Consider the following 6,657-nt stretch of genomic DNA (forward strand, 5'->3'; position numbering starts at 1 on the left):
CTCGTAAAAAAATTCACCAAATCGTTCGAGGGAAATTTGTTTGTCTAGCCCAATGAACAACGCAATATCTCCTTTGAATAAGCGAGGTAGGACGAGATATAGGAGAAAAAATAAGAGGTGGAGTTTACAGGAAGAAGAGGCTTTAAGAGATGCTGGGTAAAAGTAGGTAGTTGTTTGGGCTAAGAAAAATAGTATCCTAAAATTCCTGTTTATTTTCTATTATTCTTTCATAATTATTGTTAATTGTAGTTTTTGTGTCCATTATAAAGTCATGTTGTAAGTTTACCATCCCTACCTTGACATGATTGTGTCTATTATTAGAATACAATATATAAAAAGAGGGGTTGGGCCTCTAGCTCACTCGGTAAGGCTTTGTTCTTTGAGTTTGAGGTTGGTGGTTCAATCCCAGCTTACCTACCAAAAAAAGAAAAAGAAAATTGATTGTGTCTATATGTTCAATTATCTCAAGTTCTCTTATCTATTGCTTTTTCTTCTCATTTTCCTGAATAGATTGATGAGGGTTAACCTTTGTACGCACTCATGTTATCTTTGTTCCTGTGAAGGCATGGCACGAGAAGATGGGCATTCATTTTGAATCGCTATACTGAAAACTTCGAGGGGAGAACACCAGTAATAATGATGTCATTGCTCATTTAAAATGAAATTCTTATGCTGTTTTGTATTCTCGATGGAGGTGGGTTTGATAATGAAAGCTCGCATTGCACAGATTGATTTGAAGGACAAGTGGCGAAATATGGTGCATTTGCTCATTTGATATGCATTTTGTGGTCCTTCAACTTATCAGGTACATTGTCTATTTGTCGTATTTATTTGTGCATTTTCGCTTTTCGTATGCTGGTTGTCTGCTAAAGTCCTATTATTGTTGAAAAAAGTATTATAAGTATTTTTGGAATTGGCCAAACTTCTTATTATCTTTTGAAATCTTTTGCTCTGTAAATGCTCAGTTCCTTATATTTGATCGGTTAACATGCAATCCCTTAAATGCGTCTGTAATTAAGGAATTTACCAAAACATCACTTTGTTAGTTTTACACAAATCTCTGAGGTTAATCTATTAGTCTTGCTTTGGTTCTCTAATCTTTGGTTGCGTCTTTGTGTGTTGATGCAATTGTTAGCGCCTTGAAGAAGGAGTAGTGACATCTCTCTCTTTTTCTTTTAATTTGCGAGGTTAATCTATTTGTCTTGCTTTGGTTCTTTAACCTTTTGGTTGCGTCTTTGTGTGTTGATGCAATTGTTAGCCCCTTGAAGAAGAAGCATTGACATCTCTCTCTTTTCCTTTTTGCTCTTAAGGGGATGGGGGTGGGGGAGGAGGGTTTCTTTTAGTTCTATGGGTTTTGGATTTTTCATCATGTTGGTTTTGGGGTTTTCATCATGTTTCTGACTTTTCGATTGTAATGACTTAAGAATGTAGGGACCATCCACTTAAGTCAACACCTTATAACTTAAGTGATCTTTTAAGTTTTATGTGAGATGGTGTAGACACCCCATTTTGTTTTGTTTTAATCAACAAATAAATTAGTGTGTTAAATCCATGTGAGAACCCCCTCTATCATTGATTTATATGTTTTAGGTCATTAATATCTTGATCTGACTTTACGGATCATCAATCGGGACAAAATAAGCTAGGGTCACTTCATAGCCCGGACCCTGATTCCATTCCGAGACCCGATTTCCGTAAATCGTTAGATCAATGGCAGATCATGACCTAGGTCTAACCATCCAAAACCACCTAACCTCTCCTCTCATCCTAACCATTCAAACCTCACCTAACCTCACCTAACCTCTCCTCCCATCATAACCATCCAAACCTCACCTAACCTCACCTAACCTCACCTAACATCACCTAACCTCACCTAACCTTACCTAACCTCACCTAACCTCACCTAACCTCCTATCCCATTCTCCTATAAATACCCTCTCATCTCACCAAAGAGAGGAAAAAAAAGAAAAGAGGAGAGAACCCCTCTCTTAGAAAATTCAAGCCCTCTCTCTAGACCAAATCCCTCTTCTCCATAAGTTTGCATGGAATATCGTCTACAAAAAGGTATGTCTTTTGGAATTTTATTTTCTTTTCTATATTTGTAGGATTGAGTGTTGTTTTGCGTATATTTTGGTTGATGTCATGTTTAATTTTGTACTAGTTTGGCCTTGGTCATGTTCTCACTTATGCTAAATATAATTAATGTGTTAGGGTCATTAGAACCTATTTGCAATGGGATGTTGAAATCATTGGCTTGTTAGGGAATTTAGATTTCTTTTGGGAAAACAATTCATTAAAAATTTTGAACATTTACAAGAAAGAAAACTTGAATTTTACATGAATTATCAAAACCCATTTAATTTGGCTTACAAAACCTCCATCTTTCAATTGATAACAACAGCCCCCACTCCAATTTGATAACAACAGCCCCCACTCAATCTCAAGAACCCAATATCCATACCCCACCTTGCCAAGTAGATAAAAACAACCCCTTTTTCAAACATCCCATTTGAATCTAATCTCAGGCCCATTCAAGCCATTTTTCATATTCACCGTCTTTTAATCACTAAAAAAATAAGAACTATCAAAAGAAAACATGGGGGTGCCAATATCATTCCCGTCATAGTGCTAGCTGTTAGACTTTAAACAGATTTTTCGACCTCTAAACAACAGAATCGTGGGAAATGGTTAACTACAAAGTCGTAGATATTTTCGTGCCGTTTCCAACGAGTATTCGTGCTAGATCAGACAGCGAGCGGTTAAAAAGTTAAGTCCAAAATGGTTGCGGCACACCTTTAGGCATTTCCAGTTTAATGTTGCTGTCCTTTTGTTTGCAACACAAATTCGAACCTCTAAATCACAGATTTACAAACAATGGAGAACTACAAAGTTGTAGCCCTATAAAAGATCTTTCCAACGCATGTTTGTACGTTGAATTTGGCCAAGCGGTTAAAGAGTTACGACAGTTTTAGTGGGCTGCATTTGTCAGATCTTTTAATGGTCAATGGTTTGTCGAATTTGTGCAATTGTCAAAACTTGGTTGTGTTAACGTCATTTTCCAAACCAAAATCGAAAGACATTAATCTAAAGTACATCCAACCTAAAATTAACAAAACTAAAATTCACCCATTTAAAATCCACTGATAAAAATCCGTTAAAAGCCATTAACCAAAAGACCACTAAAAATTTCAAATGAAACTAAAACCTTCTAAATAAACAACTTTAAAAGCTACCAAACACACTAAATACCTTCAGATAATAAAAGCTTCAAGAAAACTCTAAAAGTTTCCACAAACCCAAAAGAATTCGAGATTCCCAAGAGCCGGTGGATTCAAAATTCCTTTAGGAACCCTTAGAGCCCAATTTAGGAACACTGGTGTCGTGTCGTGTCGTGTCCTAAGTTTTAGGGAGTCTTAGGTTTTAGGGAGTCCTAGAGTCAGGAGTCCGGCCTCATCACGGACGCTTGCTATGTATAGCAACCGTGCCATAGGTCTAGTTACACTAGTCACCCAATCTTTCCCTAGGACAAGCCTAGTAAACTAGGATGTAGGCAAACCTGCATTAGTCTAAGGGACCATTTGCATTTAGATGAGAATCATATAGCATCTTAGATGAAATCTTAAGATAATAAAATCCTCAACTTGAATTAAATAACTTCTCCTAAAACTGTTGAAACAGTCAATCCCGTCTAGATCGGTGTCCTAGTTGAGTTAGGCATATGTAGCTTAGCTTAAGTGCACCGAACTACGTCGACTCTGATCCCAGTGAGGCTTGGGTACGTAGGCAGCTTGGATGTCTGATGGCATACCACCCGCGAGTCGGCACCACAAACAAATTGTGGTGTTTTGTATATTAATTTTCTTGTAAATGCTTAATCAAATCACTTAGGACTTTCCATGAAATTAGAATTTTAGGAGAACTTTCACATAGATTGAATCCAGACAAATTAATAAATCAAGATACACATTTAGGATTCACATTGAAATTAGATCATAGGATGCATGTCACTTAGTTCGCACATTAACATAGAGTTGAATGAGCCATTTAAAATAAATTTAAAAGAGTTAGCTTTTGGAATCGAAGACCGATTATCGGGCAAGAATGGTGCATGTGGTGGATAACTCCCCATACCTTCCATTCTCGTAACCAGGTAGCGAGTCTAGATTTCTGGTTAATTACGGGTCCTAGATCCCACATCTAGGTGGCGACTCTGTCAGTCTCTTTCGTGTGGAATTCGGATTGCCTTAGTGATCCCAAGTTCACAGGAAAGATTAATTCAAATCAACATTAAAATGCACACGCCAATCGCGTGGGTACGAGAGACCAAGAGAGAGAGAGCGGCGGCTCGCGCCCCACACCCCTCTCGCGGGATCAGGGTACCACAGTCTGGCGACTCTGCTGGGGATCACCTAACTTCATCACAATTCCAAAGGATAACTTATTTGAATCTATTTTAACTGGCTCATGAAAACTCTATCTCTTGTATACTTGTCAGATTAGTTTGTCTTGTTTTATTTTCTCATCACATTTTACTTGAACTTAATCTAACAAAACCTGAAGGCATCATAGATTGCGCAAACATATTGCACACACTTACATCACTTGCATCTAAACCCTTGCATCTCACGTGCACACACGTCCTATTTTAGGAACCCGGAGTGTTATCTAGCATGGTTGACTGGGATTTCATCACCTGGTGCCTCTGTGCTAGAGAAACATTCCACCCTTAGCCTAGTACCTTTATGGTACGTAAACGGATCTCTTGTTCACGTACTGATACGCCGGACACTGGTACAGTATATCGAACAGGGATTCGCGCTAAGGGAACTCTTGGCCTTACCCCTAGATTAACCCACACATGCATGTAGTATACGAACACATGTGCATCACGTGTGTGAGCCTAGTTTAGGATATCCTACCTATTTGTGTCTAGATTAGGCCGTAGACCATCTTCCAATGGCTACGATCGGTCCTAGGTACACAAACAAAGTCATGAGTCGAGATCCTCTCTCCACTCCGATAGATTAGGATTAGGGTTGATGCCTTCAGGTAACACTGTTAAAATGTGTGAAGATTAAAAACTTTCCCTTTGGGGTTAGGATATAAATCCCATCATTTCCAAAGATCTCATAGGATTAGTCATTCATGATCTATCCGTTGAAAGCAATCTTATGCTATCTCATCTAATCTCTTGATCGTGCGTCTTTGATTCTTCTATCATACAATTCAATCGTATCTTCATGCCATCCCCTAACTGGCAGATGCAGAATCTCACAATCTTTCGATTATGCGTTCTCATGATCTGATCATGCCTGGTCCAGATAATCCAATCTTGCTTGTACCCCTGGTCTGTTCCTCCTCTAGGGGCTACCTTTTTCAAGATTATTTTGCTAAGTCCTTCAGAGTTCACTCTCAGAATCCTTGAGCTAGGGGCATTTCCCTATGCGAATCAGTCATCATTGTCCAAAATTGAAAGTATCAGCCATGATGATGTTCAGAACGAACCAGCCTTCGCCGAGCCTTCAACGCCAAACAGTTGCAGCAGTTAAAGTTTTAGTCACTTACTATTTTATGTTGAGTCAGTCATCATGGTCAGTATAATTGTTGAGTCCGGTCTTACAGTTAAAGGTCAATGCCTAGTCCAGGCAAGTTATCTTCTGTTTCCCTTTCTTATTTAGAGTTGTGAATCCTGAGCATGTTCAGGATAGGTCGTCTGATGTAATAGCTTTTCTTTAAATAAAATTTCGGTCAGTTCCAAAAAGTTCACTTGTGTCTGTTCTTAAGTGTGCTTCTGATCTTAAAATAAGACTCCCTCTTCAAATGAGGACAAAATTGACGAAACTCCACTTGAGTCACAGCAATTACTTGAACGAGAGGAGGAGCGCCAATCCCAACCTTTCAAAGATGAAATTGAAATGATAAACACTGGCACTGAAACTTTGATTCAGTGAATGCCGATTGAAAATACATTACCCTCTAAAGAGTGTGAAGAATTGATAAAATTATTTCAAGAATAAGAAGATTGTCTAGAAAAGCTACAACCGATACCAGGGGCAAGACATAGATAGAAGGTTCAAGAAAGAATGAAGTGAATATCATATGCTATGCAAGGGGCATAGAGTGGAAATAACTTTCATATTTCCAATCAATGACCTTGGTTCTCAAATTCATAACATGAAGCCAACAAATTCAAGATAAGAAGTTCAAGAACAAGTATTGAAAAGTGGTCATCAGATATCAAGAGTTACAAATCCATAGATGGAGGATGTCAAGGAACAAGTTTCGCTCTATGAAAGCCGAAAGCACGCATTAGAATCTTGAAAGAAGAAAATCCATTATCTTACCTGGAAATGCCGTCAAACTCCGTGAAAAAAAAAAAAGAGAAAAAAAAGAAATAAATAATCAGTACCAGACAGACTCTAGTAACCTAGATCGATTCCCAATCTGAACATCGAAAGGCCTCCTTTGGCCGATTAAATCCCAAAATCAAAACCCAATGTCAAAAGAATACCGATTTGCAAACCCTTCGAGCCTAAATCAAATTTTCTTGAAAACCCATCAAACTTGGGGCATTCCCCCGAACTACGCGAGACCTGATCCCTACACTAGGGTACGTAGGCAGCTCGGTTAAACCGAGTTCGGTCGATTCAAAAGAAA

General features: G+C 38.5%; 1 long non-coding RNA gene across 2 annotated transcripts; it reads left to right on the forward strand.

Annotated features, from left to right (window-relative positions):
* The first annotated feature begins 1,501 nt into the window (after positions 1-1,501).
* Positions 1,502-5,761, forward strand: LOC143852017 (uncharacterized). 2 transcript variants are annotated; one of them, XR_013236605.1, is made up of 2 exons: positions 1,502-2,064; positions 5,262-5,761. It is a non-coding gene; the product is annotated as an uncharacterized LOC143852017 (long non-coding RNA). The 2 variants fall into 2 exon arrangements; XR_013236606.1 differs by having other exon boundaries at positions 5,322-5,761.
* The last annotated feature ends 896 nt before the right edge of the window (positions 5,762-6,657 follow it).

This window comes from Tasmannia lanceolata, unplaced genomic scaffold, assembly GCF_043159265.1.
Source record: "Tasmannia lanceolata isolate RefF3 unplaced genomic scaffold, GAP_Taslan_0.1 ptg000018l, whole genome shotgun sequence".
Taxonomy (NCBI): domain Eukaryota; kingdom Viridiplantae; phylum Streptophyta; class Magnoliopsida; order Canellales; family Winteraceae; genus Tasmannia; species Tasmannia lanceolata.